This window comes from Cervus elaphus, chromosome 5 (assembly GCF_910594005.1).
Source record: "Cervus elaphus chromosome 5, mCerEla1.1, whole genome shotgun sequence".
NCBI classification, from domain to species: Eukaryota; Metazoa; Chordata; class Mammalia; order Artiodactyla; family Cervidae; genus Cervus; species Cervus elaphus.
In genome coordinates, this window is record NC_057819.1 from 32059110 (window position 1) to 32073143 (window position 14034).

The 14034-nt window shown below is 43.5% G+C and overlaps 1 protein-coding gene across 7 annotated transcripts in view; it reads left to right on the forward strand.

The window, feature by feature from the left end:
• Window positions 1-14034, forward strand: part of RAPGEF2 (Rap guanine nucleotide exchange factor 2) — a 255991-nt gene that overhangs the window by 53487 nt on the left and 188470 nt on the right. The window lies entirely within an intron of this gene.

Sequence of the window (14034 nt, forward strand, 5' to 3'; positions counted from 1 at the left end):
CCAGGGGATCTTCCCAACCCAGGGATCAAACCTAGGTCTCCCACATTGCAGGATGATTCTTTATCAGCTGAGCCACAAGGGAAGCCCAAGAATGCTGGAGTGCGTAGTCTATTCCTTCTCCAGCGGATCTTCCAAACCCAGGAATCGAATCGGGTCTCCTGCATTGCAGGCAGATTCTTTACCAGCTGAGCTATGAGGGAAGCCCTTTCACTTTGAAAAATGAAAGATCTGATGAAAAAATGGTGTTCGCCCTTCTTAGAATCCATGAGATAAATCAGTCCAGTGGGACTAAGGTAATCCAAGGAAATTTGGTGTTAAAATCAATTTATTTATCTATTTTTCTTTTAAAATTGTATTGGTTTATTCATTTTTGGCTACACTGGGTCTTTATGGCATGGCATTTCTCTAGTTGGGGTGCGTGGGGGCTCCTTTCTAGGTGTGGTCTGCAGGCTTCTCATGGTGACTTGTGGAGCAGCAGGCTCTAGAGCGTGGGCTTTCGTAGTTACGGTGCAGGGGCTTAGTTACTCCACAGCATGTGGGATCTTCCTGGACCAGAGATTAAACCCATGTCCCCTGCATTGGCAGGTGGATTCTTACTACTGGACCACCAGGGAAGTCTGAAATCAGTTTCTTTAAATACTGATTTGGTGGGCATGAAAATGAGAATTACCTTTTTCAGTGCCCTTGAAGAAACATTGTATTCATTGACTCAGCGCATTTTAATTGAGGGCTTATTATAGGCCTCTGTGTGTTTTAGTCTGCTCAGTCATGCTGTCTTGTATGAAACGATGTAGAGATAGATGTGCTGAACTAACAAAGAGGATCTAGAAGGGGTGGACATGGAACCGTGGGAGCCATGGCGGGCGTCCGGGGAGTGTGAGGCTGCAGTGGGACATATAAGATGACCAAAGCTTGAATCTCAGGCTCTGGAAGTGCCCACTTGCTTTGAGTATAATTAAAATTACTTTGGTTTATGTCAAGATACATAGTAATTTTAAAAAGACAAACTTTTTTTTTTGAAGTTATATATTATGATTGGACTCATATTTCTAAATACAGAATGCTACAGGCATGCACTTAATCTTAGCTTTCTGGAGAGGTGATTGTCGGAAGGTTGTATCATAGTTGAAACAACACCAGGACTAATTGTAAGGCTTCACAAAGTGCATATTCCTTTAGTTTTAGGTTTGTTGGTTAGCTTCCCATGCCATGTGTCACTGCTGGTAGTTTTCTTTCTGCTTTTTCTTTCTTAAAGGGGTGAGAAAAGAAGAAGGAGCGGGTAGAGACTGTGAATGAATCTGGGAATATGATAATAAATTAGAATGAGAAGAGTGAATATGAGGACATCTATTTGGGATTTGAAAACTGCTGTAGCAGATACATAGTAATCTCGTCTATTGTGGAGTCTGATGTTTGCCTGTGTATGTGTGGGGTGGGGTCAGCAGTTTAAAAACTGTCTCTGATTTCTTTCCCTTTGTTAATTGTTAGATATAAACTATCTGCATAGGGGATTGTTACAGAAATTACAGATAATAGATGTAGATCACTCAGTACAATGCCTGGCATATAATAGGTAGTTGTTATTGTTTATAAATAAAACATTATCCTTCATATAACATGGGGGAGGTACAGGAAAATGATTTGATGCCTTGAAACAATAGATTTGAAACCAATATTTTTCATAATTAGTGTTACTAAGCTGTGGAGACATGGCATCGCTACAAAAATAATAAAGTCCAATATCAAAACAGTAAACTGGATGCCACATTATAAAAATACAAATGTCCATTGTGTTTTGTGACTTAGTCCGGTTTGCTATTTTTGTATTAGTCTTAAGGAAATCAAGGCTCCAAGGTTCCGAAATAGTGCAAACACACAGAATGTTAAAAAACAAAGAGTGTTCCATGCTGAAAATCTTTAATTTATGTACTCCTGCTGAAAATCTTTAATACTAGAATATATTCTGTAAACTTAAAAAAAAAAAAAAAAACCTAACACAAAGAGCCTTCTGTGTTTCTTGAAGGAATTTGTTTCCCTTTGGGATAAGGGAGAAGGTCTGTGGGATAAGTTTATTTACTATGACATCAGTTGAATAAAGCCAGCTGTGAGTAATTATATCTGATATTTGATTTCCAGCTGTTTGTTGAACTATTATTGGCTCTCAAGGTATTTGGATATTAACTAAATGAATACTTACTGTAAAGGAGTGTTGTTTAAAATAATGTTGCCCCAAGTAGAACATAGAAAATGAGCCACCTGCTGCAAAGTTTAATTTTAATTCTTTCTGGTGTAACTGTTACACTAAAGTTAGTATATTTTTAACTCGGAGGAGAACATACAGCTCAGATATGTTTCAACACTCATTTTCTCTATGTTGTATATGTATTGTTCAATCACTTAGTTGTATCCGATTTTGCGTAGCATACCAGGCTTCCCTATCCTTCACTATATCCAAGAACCTGCTCAGAGTTGGTGATGCCATCTAACCATCTTGTCCTCTGTCATCTTCGTCTCCTCTGCCTTCTATCTTTCCCAGCATCAGGGTCATTTCCAATGAGTTGGCTCTTCACCTCAGGTAGCCAGAGTACTGAAGCTTCAGCATCAGTCCTTCCAGTGAATATTCAGGGTTGATTTCGTTTAGGTTTGACTGGTTTGATCTTGCCATCCAAGGGACTCTCATGAGTCTTCTCCAGTACCACAGTTTGAAAACATCAATTCTGTGGTGCTCAGCCTTCTTCATGGTCCAACTCTCACATCCATACATGACTACTGGAAAAACCATAGCTTTGACTATACGGACCTTTGTTGGCAAAGTAATGTCTCTGCTTTTTAATATGCTGTCTGGGTTGGTCATAGCTTTCCTTCCAAAGAGCAAGCGTCTTTTAATTTCATGACTGCAGTCACCATCTGCAGTGATTTTGGAGCCTAAGAAAATAAAGTCTTGTCACTGTTTCCATTGTTTCCCCACCTATTTGTTGTGAAGTGATGGGACTGGATATCATGATCTTAGTTTTTTGAATGTTGAATTTTAAGCCAGCTTTTTCACTCTCCTCTTTCACCTTTATCAAAAGGTTTTTTAAGTCCTCTTTGCTTTCTCCCATAAGGGTGATGTCATCTGCATATCTGAGGTTATTGATATTTCTCCCAGCAGTCTTGGTTTCAGCTTGTGCTTCATCCAGCCCACTATTTCACATGATGTGCTCTGCTTAGAAGTTAAATAATCAAGGTGACAATATACAGCCTTGTCGTATTCCTTTCCCGATTTGGAACCATTCTGTTGTTCCATGTCCAGTTCTGTTGCCGCTTGATCTGCATCCTGGTTTCTCAGGAGGCAGAGAAGGTGGTCTGGTATTCCCATCTATTTAATGATTTTCCATTTTGTTGTGATCCATGCAGTCAAAGGCTTTAGTGTAGTCAATGAAGCAGAAGTAGATGTTTTTCTGGAATTCTCTTGCTTTTTCTATGATCCAGCGAATGTTGGCAATTTGATCTGTAGTTCCTCTGCCTTTTCTAAATCTAGCTTGAACATCTGGAAGTTCTTGGTTCATGTACTGTTGAAGCCTAGCTTGGAGGATTTTGAGCATTACCTTGCTAGCATGTGAAATGAGTGCAGTTGTGCAGTAGTTTCAATATTTCTTTGGCATTGCCTTTCTTTGGGATTGGAATGAAAACTGACCTTTTCCAGCCCTGTGACCACTGCCGAGTTTTCCAAATCTGCTGGCATATTGAGTGCAGCACTTTAACAATATCATCATTTAGGATTTGAAATAGCTCAGCTGGAATGTATATATGTATACATGAAGAGAATTAAATGTATCAACTCTTTGTCTAAAAATTTTCAGACTCAGATTATCATTAGTGAAGAATTCATGACAGATTGAGTGTAGAAGAAGAAGCAGTTTTTTTTTTTTAGCATGTTGGACTTTGTACCATCAAACTCTGTAGGCAGTTGATATCATGGAAGATTTGAAAGGAAAAATCGCAGAGGTTAAGAGAAATCAGTTAAAACCCAAAAGAATTGGAGGAAGATAAATAAGAAATTGGGCATCAGAACTGGCCAGTTGAGTTAGTCCACCAGGGAGGTAAGGAAAGAGCAGAGGCTTAAACTGGAGCCCGTAGCAGCTCTGTCAGGAGATATGCGGGGGGTGCGGTGGGGGGTGGCAGGTGAAGCGTGCACGTCCTGGGAGGGAAGCTGCTTGTGTTCTGCATATAACAGAGACCAGGCTTGTGTGTGCATCTTTCTTCTGCATCAGGATCTCAGTGCATCACTTGGTGAAGTGATTCGAGCCTCAGGACCAGCCAGACTACAGAAGCTGGCGTGGCTGCCAGCCACAGAGCTTTCATCTGCTCCGTTTCTGGATTCCAGCATTTCTAGACATCTCTGAGTGTTGATGGCAAGTAGGAAGAGGCACAAGATACAGTCCCTCCTGGTAGCATGTGGTCTTACCTAGTATTGCCCATGTTGCCTTGTTCCCACAGATACTTCATAGGTATGTTGAAAAATGCCAATGGTACAAACAAACAGTCAGTTGCTTATGACTGATGCTTAAAAGATGAGGGAGGCCAGAGCACAGCAGAGTGGTGTGAATAGGCATCTCGGAGGATGGGAATTGAGGTGCCCATCAGGTTGGGCTGGGTAGGAGGCCGGGAGGCCGAAGAGCCCCCAGTGGAGGCTGGGGCAGAGGAAGTGGGAGGAGGCTGGGGTGGGGCCTCGGGTGCACCAACTGCTTGTGTGATGAGATGGAGATCAGTGATGGACCGAAGTGCTCCCCTAATGGAAGTGACAACAGCCTATAAAGCTATCAAGGCCCCGTATTTTGTTTGTGTGATGCATAGTAGGGGAGAAAGCCCTGAAACTGCCCATGCCACTGGAAATAGAATGGAAAAAGAATGACGGGAAACTTAACAGGCTTGCAAAAACTAAATGTGTGAAAAAAGAGAAGAGCTGCTACAAGTAGCGGCTACATTTGAAAGATGACTTACCTGGTTTTCGTTGGAAGGGCTGGGCCACTTGAACTTTGGCAGAGAAGAGAAATCAGAAGACGTAGCCAGTCCTGGTGATGAGAGAGGATTTAGTGTGAACTTCAGCTGCCGTTTGAAGTGATGCTCCCGTAACTGATTGGGGGTGACTGGTCCTTTGTAAGGACAGTCAGGGTCAAGGAGTTATTTGTAAAGGTGGGCTGAGAGCAGACACAGTTTCTAAGTGAAAGGAGCCTTATAAAGAGGAGCCCAGCCCAGCACTGCCCTTAGGGAGACTGGTGCAGCCTTCACGCCCCCTCGAGGGGCCCGGAGACCCGGGGGGAAGGATGGGCACTGCCGCCCCTTCCCTGCCTTCCGTACTCCCCTCCCTTTGCTGTCTTGCCTTCTTACTGCACTTTCTGTAGCTTGCTTAGCCAGTCTCTTCCCTCCCACTGGACTGGCCTATCAACAGGTCAGGGGTTTTGTGTGGTTTGTACGTGAACGTACCCCTAGCATCTAGAACAGTGCTTGGCACGGGGGAACAGGCAATGCTAATTTTTTGAAAAGTGATCCTTGGTGATCTCAGAGAAGGGAATTTCTGCAAACTTGAGGGCAAAGATCAGATTCCAAAAGGTTGTTTAATAAGCAGATAGTAGGAAATGGCAACCCACTCCAGTACTCTTGCCTGGAAAATCCCATGGATGGAGGAGCCTGGTAGGCTGCAGTCCCTGGGGTCGCGAAGAGTCGGCATGACTGAGCAACTTCACTTTCAGTTTGCATTGGAGACGGAAATGGCAACCCACTCCAGTGTTCTTGCCTGGAGAATCCCAGGGACGGAGGAGCCTGGGGGCTGCCGTCTATGGGGTTGCACAGAGTCGGACACGACTGAAGTGACGTAGCAGCAGCAGCAGAGAAAAGGGATATACCTGTCATTCCAGAACCCCGGCAGAGAGACAGAGCTTTGCTGTGAGGACTTTGAAGGTCAAGTGAAGGATGGTCAGCTGGAAGCTCCTGTGTTTCTAAGAAGAGAATTGGAAGTGATGGGGAGAGCGCAGTGTTGAGAGTTAAAAACCCTGGGGGTGTGGTTGTTGTGTGTGTGATTGTGTGTGTGTGCTTGGATGGCTTACTCTTCTCAGAAAAGACTAACAGAAGGTGGTGCAGAAGAAATAGTACTCATCACCCTCCCCCCTTTTTTTTCATGTTCTTTTAAAATTTGTAAACATTTAATTTTCACTCAGGTCACTCGTACTGGAGGCAGGATCAACATGAATGTTTGGGGGTGTGAGCAGGACTTTACTGCTATACCAGACTGTTTTCTGCATTTCAGATTTTTGCACTGAATATTCTACTCAGAAGGTAATTGGCCCCCTTGGGTGAGACCTGTATATGTAGCTGGTAGAATCTCACCTGCGTGATGAAGCAAGGGATTTCAAAGATTACACTTGGGCCACTTCGATAACCTCTAATAATTACCTTCAGGAATAAAACTGTGTTTTGGGTCCAGAAGAATAAGAAATGTAATAGATAGTCTTTATCCACCATATATTTTAGAGTTCAGGAGGCTTAAATGGCACATTGGACAAGTAGTGTAATGTAGTAGATTGAATTCCATAATTATCTCATGTTTGATTTTGATTTATTAACATTTTCTACTAAAAATGAGGCTTGGCTATCATGAAGTGAAATTTAAAGTAAGGCAGGGATTAATGCACTTAAATGGCATCCTTAGCATTTGTCATTTCCAAGTGATACAGTTTGTATGAAAACCTGGTGCTATTGGTCCAAATATTTTTAGACTGTTTCTTGTGAGCATCTTAGGTTACCTCTTTACTTCATATCATTGTATTTTATTTTTGTTCCTACTGGAGCAAAGAACCAACTTGTTTCACTAAGCTTAGTTCTGGGTGTTGGATATTCACAAAAACTGCTAGTGATAATATGCAAAAAGAATTTTTTAGATAGTCTTTTTTTTTAAAAAAAAATTATTGAGGTATGGTTGATTTCCAATGCTGAGTTGATTTATACTGTATAGCAAAATGATTCAGTTATACACATGTATACATTCTTTGTCATATTCTTTTCCTTTATGGTTTATTATAAGATATTGAACATAGTTCCCTGTGCTATTCATTAGGACCTTTGTTTATCCATTCTATTTATAACAGTTTGCATCTGCTAATCCCAAACTTCTGCTTCACCCCACCCCCAAACCCCCTCCCCCTTGGCACACAGGTCTGTTCTCTCTCTGAGAATCTGTTTCTATTTTGTTGATAAGTTCATTTGTGTCATGTTTTAGATTCCACATGTAAGTGATATCATATGGTGTTGTTTGTGTCTGTCTGACTGACTTCACGTAGTGCGACAGTCTCCAGGTATATCCGTGTTGCTGCAAATAGCATTATCTCATTCTTTTATATGGCCGAGTAATGTTCTGTTGCATGTATGTGCCACATCTTTATCCATTCCTCTGTGGATGGATGGGTTACCCAGTTGGCCCTCGTGGTAAAGAACCTGCCTGCCAGTGTAGGAAACATAAGAGACATGGGTTTGATCCCTGGGTCAGGAAGATCCTCTGGAGGAGGGCATGGCAGCCCACTCCAGTGTCCTTGCCTGGAGAATCCCCATGGATGGAGGAGCCTGGTGGGCTACAGTCCACAGGGTCGCATAGAGTCACACATGACTGAAGCGATTTAGCACGCACGCATGCTGTGGATGGACATTTAGGTTGCTTCTGTGTCCTGGCGGTTGTAAATAGTGAAGCAATGAACATTGTTGTGCCTGTGTCTTTTCCAGTTATGTTTTTTTCCGGATATCTGCCCAGGAATAGGATTGCTGGATCATATGGTAGCTCTGTTTTTAGTTTTCTAAGAAACCTCCGTACTGTTTTCCACAGGAGCATCACCAATTTACATTCCCACCAACAGTGTAGGAGGGTTCCCTTCTCTCCACACCCTCTCCAGCATTTGTTATTTGTAGACTTTTTAGTGGCAGCCGTTCTGACTGGTGTGAGGTGGTACCTCATTGTAGTTTTTAAATTGCATCTCTGAAGTAAATAGTTTAAAAGAAATCAGTGAAAAAGACAAATTACTCACAAAGAAATGATGGTTGAAATGACACAAGACTGTTTAATAATGGAAGTCAAAGACAGGAATAATTTCAAAGTATTAAGAGACCATCTGTCAGAATTCTGTATCCTGGAGACAACCATTTTAGGCTGAGAAAAAATAATTACTGTTATTTAAACACTTTTTGGTGATGGCTCTTCTACTGGTGTGAGTCGATACTCTATTGTGGTTTTGATTTGCATTTGTCTAATAATTAGCAACGTTGGGAATCTTTTCATGTGCCTGTTGGACATACAGACACTCTCCAAGCACTTGCAGCTTCTGTGGATGGCAGCTGCTGGAAGTGACCATGGATGGTGGTGTGTGAGGCCCGTGACCAGACAGGGAGCGGTTATGCCCCCGTCTCCCCATCTCCTCTGTCTGACTCTGACCCTAGTTCATTGTATCGTTGGCGCTCAGCTCTGACAGCAGGCGGGATGCAGGGCAGTGAGAGGCCAGGCCCCAGAGTTCAGCATGGCCAGTGGTTCTGCTCTGTTGGGGTTCATGCCCAGAGGCATGCAAATTTATTTGACTTTTTGTCACAGGGCATTGCTGTATATTTTACTTATTGGAGTGTAATAAATTTAAATAACTCAATAAAAATGTACTTTGGGAATGAACTGCTTTTTTTTAGTAGTAAAAGGACTTGAAGCTAAATATAGAGTCTAATCACATTTTCCTGTGCGTGGTGGGTACTTGATGGCAAGTTGTGGAGAGTGAGGTTACAGATACTTAGGACTTCTGGTATCATTAGCTCACATCATATGTGTGTAAGGGTTCTGGGCTCCTAGGAGCATGTGTGTGATGTGATTCAGATAAACTTTATTATTAGTACTTTTTTAAAGTTGTTCGTTTTTTGCTGAGCCGGATCCTCATTGCTGAATGTGGGCTTTCTCTAGTTGGAGAGAGTGGGGACTACTCTCTAGTTACATGTAGGATCTTCCCAGACCAGGGATGGAACCCCAACCACTGGACCACCAGGGAAGTCCTCAGATAAACCTTCTGGTGAACAGCTGGTGGTGATGGTGTGTTGGCAGAGAGCATTTGTTGAATTTGGGAGTTAGAAAGCTCGTTTTCTGATGCTCGTGACATTTCAGTGAATTTCTGTCTTACATTGTAGTTGTCTCTGAGGGAGTTTTATACGCTCTTATAGATGGAATGACTTTTTTTTTTTTTTTCTTATTTCTAATTGTTTGTTGGAGAAGGAGAAGAGAGTGGCAAAGGATGAGATGGTCGGATGGCATTATCAACTCAATGGACATAAATTTGAGCAAACTCTGGGAGATAGTGGAGGACAGAGGAGCCTGGCATGCTACAGTCTGTGGAGTCATAAGGAGTCTGACACAATTTAGCGACTTAACAACAACAACAGTTCTTTGTTGATGATCCTTTTTCCCCCCTTTTTATTGGAGTATAGTTGATTTACAGTGTTGTGTGAGCTTCAGGTACACGGCACAGTGACTCATTTATACATATGCATGTATCCATTCCTTTTCATGTTCTTTTCTGTGATGGTTTATCACGGGAAGTTGAGCAGAGTTCCGTGTGCTGTGCAGCAGGTCCTCATTAGTCATCTGTTCCGAGTGGACGAGCGTGTCTTTGAGGACCAGGGTTGTATGCTGCCGTCTCCGCATCTCCGGGTCGGCACCCAGTCGGGCTGTGCAGAGCGGGTCTTCCATGCCTTGGCTTGCCTGTGAGCCGGGGAGGGGTAACATCTAAACAAACCAGGTTTTAGGATCTTCTCTCCCCGCAGTCTCTGTTGAAACTTGGAACTAAATAGAAATCATCCTTGGTGTCAGGAAAAATACAAGTTGTGTTTAGGATTCTTTATTTTCAAGTCCAGTCATTCGCTGCTTCTTAAGCTCTGTATTGTTGAACTTGCAGCATCGAATTTTACTCTGAAACAAGAAATTCCCAGAGGAAACAGAAAGGAAGAACTCCAGTGCTGTTCCAAGCACATCCCTTAGAGGTCTCTGCAGCTTGCCTCCTCCACCCTCTGGCACCGGACTGTCTTAAGATTTCCATCATTGTCCTTCAAAGTAGAGTAATAAAAACAGTAGCCGGTGCTCAGAAAGGTGCCTTTTCTGTGCAGGGTGCTGCCCTCAGCGCTTTGCGAAAATCTTTGTTCAGATACTGTCACCATCTCCACCTCGCAGGTGAGCAAACAGCCAGAGAGGCTGGGTGGCTGCTGAGGGCGCAGAGCCAGGCCGGGGCTGGGCAGCAGGCTCCGGCCGGTCACTCAGCCCAGCCAGGGGAGAGGTGCCCGCAAGCTCGCCACAACCCCCTGCCCTGCCCAGAGCATCTTGCCATGTTTTCTGCAAATTTTCCATCCTGTTTGAAGGCCCAGTATTCCACCAGAAGATTATAATGTTAGAGGTTTCTTTAATAAAAAGGTATTGGATATAGGGTTATCATTACCATCTTTCTAAATTCCATATATATGTGTTAGTATGCTGTAATGTTCTTTATCTTTCTGGCTTACTTCACTCTGTATAATGGGCTCCAGTTTCATCCATCTCATTAGAACTGATTCAAATGAATTCTTTTTAACGGCTGAGTAATATTCCATGGTGTATATGTACCACAGCTTCCTTATCCATTGGTCTGCTGATGGTAATGATAACCGTATATGCAAAACAGAAAAAGAGACACAGATGTACAGAACAGACTTTTGGACTCTGTGGGAGAAGGCGAGGGTGGGATGTTTCGAGAGAACAGCATGTCTATTGTCTATGGTGAAACAGATCACCAGCCCAGGTGGGATGCATGAGACAAGTGCTCGGGCCTGGTGCACTGGGAAGACCCGGAGGGATCGGGTGGAGAGGGAGGTGGGAGGGGGGATCGGGATGGGGAACACATGTAACTCCATGGCTGATTCATGTCAAGTATGACAAAACCCACTACAATATTGTAAAAAAATTAGCCTCCAACTAATAATAAAAAAAAAAGGTATTGGAGGGAGGGTCTCTTTGGGGGAGGGTCAAAATGCCTAGAGCGTTTTTTCTCTGGAAAGTTTTGAGAATGAGAGCTGGAAGAAGTGAATAATTTGGGGACTTTGTAGTCACTTCTCATCCCCACATTTAGCAGGCTCTTAGGTGGGTGCCCCAGGTTCTTGGATTTCATGAGTCAGACCCTCGATCTTCCTGACCACCACTCAGAAATTGAGGTGCCAACATAATGTGGGCAATTATAGAAAATTTCTTCTGCTAGTGATATTAGACAAAGCGACAAGTTATATCATCTCGTATCAATATGATTTCAAAGGATGACATTATAAAAGTAAAAAAAAAAAAAAAAAAAGGTATGATCTTCCCCCAAAGTCAAGCTCTTTATTTTTGTAAAATTATATTTATTTATTGGCTGTGTTGGTCGGGTCTTGGCTGGGGCGCACAGGAAGCCCGTGGCGTCCTGCAGGCTCTTTTCCTGTGGCGCACAGACTCTCTGGTTGTGGCCTGTGGGCTTAGTTGCTCCATGGCATGTGGGACCTTAGTTCCCCAGCCAGGGATCAAATCTGCATCCCCTGCATTGCAGGGTGGGTTTTTAACTGCTGGACCACTGAGCTCTGTAAGTTAACTGCTGGACCACTTCGGCTCATGAAGCATCTCACGCAGCATCTTTGTTCTTTCACTGTGCCGTATGCTGGTGAAAACTTGCCTATGGACCTATGTTTGGAGCGCCTTCACTGGGCCTCTTTGAAATTTGTCCTTTACCTGGAAAAGCAAATTTCACAGCCTCCATTTCCTTCTTTCTACGGGGATGTTCTAGTTCTGGGATGAAGTGGTTGGTCAGCAAACCCCTCTCCCCTTTGTTGCTTTGATCTCTGTGCCAGGCGTTCTGGGTTATGAACGTAGGTCAGGGAATGTGGGGGTGAGGGCCGCCTTTTGCCTTCCTTCTCATTCCCCTGCTGGCTGTAATGGCTCCTCTGTGGTAACTGAATTCACCAAGGGCTCTTTGCCTCCTTCTGGTTTCTGGAGCGTCTTGATAATGATGCCCAAAGGGCCGTGTGTGTGTGTGTGTGTGTGTGTGTGTGTGTGTGTGTAAGAGAGAGCGCGCGTTGCTGTTGTGATGGCCAAAGGTCTCTTGATTTATGCTACTTAATTATGAATATGATGGAGACCATCATATAGATCAGGTGGACACATCCGCAGATTTGCGCTGTCAGGTATGGGTGGTACACCCTGTACAATTGTGGGAGGTAGGACAGATGTAAGCTAAAGATGTTAGACGTTAGTGTCCAAGGAGAGTTTGAAACATGATCGAGAGGCAGGATGCTTCAGAAATTACAACTGTGGTTCTTTTTAAATGAGCACTCCATTATCAATATTTTATATATATGTTTACTAGTCCTTATGTCTTCTCTGCAATCTAGTAATGCACTTCCTTTTTCGTAACTGCGCCCCCCACCCCTAGTGTTTATCTGATGGGATCGTTAAACTTCCCCTCGCCCATATGGACAGATCTGAAAGAGATCAGTTTTGCAGGGTAACTAAAATGTCTTTAGCACTTAGTTCATTTCTGATGAACAGAGTTGGAAAGCTTTAGCCGTGTCCGCAGAATATTTTTGTGTGCTTCTCCTGTCCTCTTGAGAAACAGAGAAGTTTGAGAATAAGTAATGCTCTTGGTGGTTGACTCCTCGGTAAAACATTCAAGATGGGAGAAACAGATGTCCAATTATTTTTGTCTTTTGTCCTAGAAAAATGGCAGCAGTGAGGTTTTCTATATTTAAAACCTGCTTTCATTCGGAAGCGCTTCCTTTCTGCGGAGAGCCTGTGTGTCCTCGGTGACCTGTTCCGCTTGGCTTTTGTTTTCCCAGGACTGTGTGAACCCACCGCTGCGAGGATGCTGACATTGGCCTGGTCATTGCAGTTAGGTTGTCTTTGGAACTGGAGGTGTCCTGCGGGTGGTTCTGCAGCTCTGGGCCCCTGTTGCCAGGTTTTCAGTGGGCTGTGGCCCCCGCCTCCCCCCACACCAGCTTGGTTTCTGCAAGGCTTAATCAGAGCCAGACCATCCCTGGGAAAGAGTGCCACCCCGGGCCCAAGGTTTTAACTGTGTCCTTAGAAGAGAACTGGGCACAGGGGGCATGTATAGCTCCTTTTTTTTAAAAAAAGAAATGGAAGATGGTCCCGGAATCATTTTATCTGAGTTGGGGGCATTGTGTGCGTGTGTGTGTACAGCTGATTTACCTTTTCAGTTGTACTTGATCAAAATTTTAAATGTTAGTTTAAAATGTGCTCATTCACTACCTGCTCACTTACGGAGAACAAAAGCCAGGCTGGCATTCAGTTCATGGCAAATCATTTTCTAGTGTGTTAATCTGTACATGGGCAGTTAACATTTGACGACGTATTTTGTAGTCTGAGAGATTAAAATAAGAGAGTTACTTCAAAAGATCTGTTTTGATGTTTGTTCTCGCTGCCTGAGAGATGTGATTTCCGGGGAGCTGTCGGCTCGGTCATGGGCATTGTTCTGAAGGGGAAATATCAACTCTGAAGCTCATAGTGACTCTGTGATTTAGACACTTGATATTTTTCTTATTTGTCTCCAGGATGAGTTTTTAGTTAACAATTGTTGATATTTCTAATGAGAAATTTGGGGCTTTCCTGGTGGCTCAGATGGTAGAGAATCCACCTGCAGTTCAGGAGACCTGGGTTTGATCCCTGGGTTTGGAAGATTCCCTGGAAAAGGGAATGGCAACCAACTCTGGTTTTCTTGCCTGGAGAATCCCATGGCCAGAGGAGCCTGGTGAGCTACAGTCTATGTAATCACAAAGAATCGGACACGACTGAGTGACAAACACACACAGTGAGAAATTTTAATCCTCAAAAACAATACTTGCTTCCATGGCTGTTTTCCCCTGGGACAGGGCAATGGACGCAGTGTGTGATGCGTGTCTAAGTCGCTAAACATAACACTGCTCATTTAGGAGCATAAAAACTACCTCGGGATGGCGGTTGTTGCTGAATCATTTAAC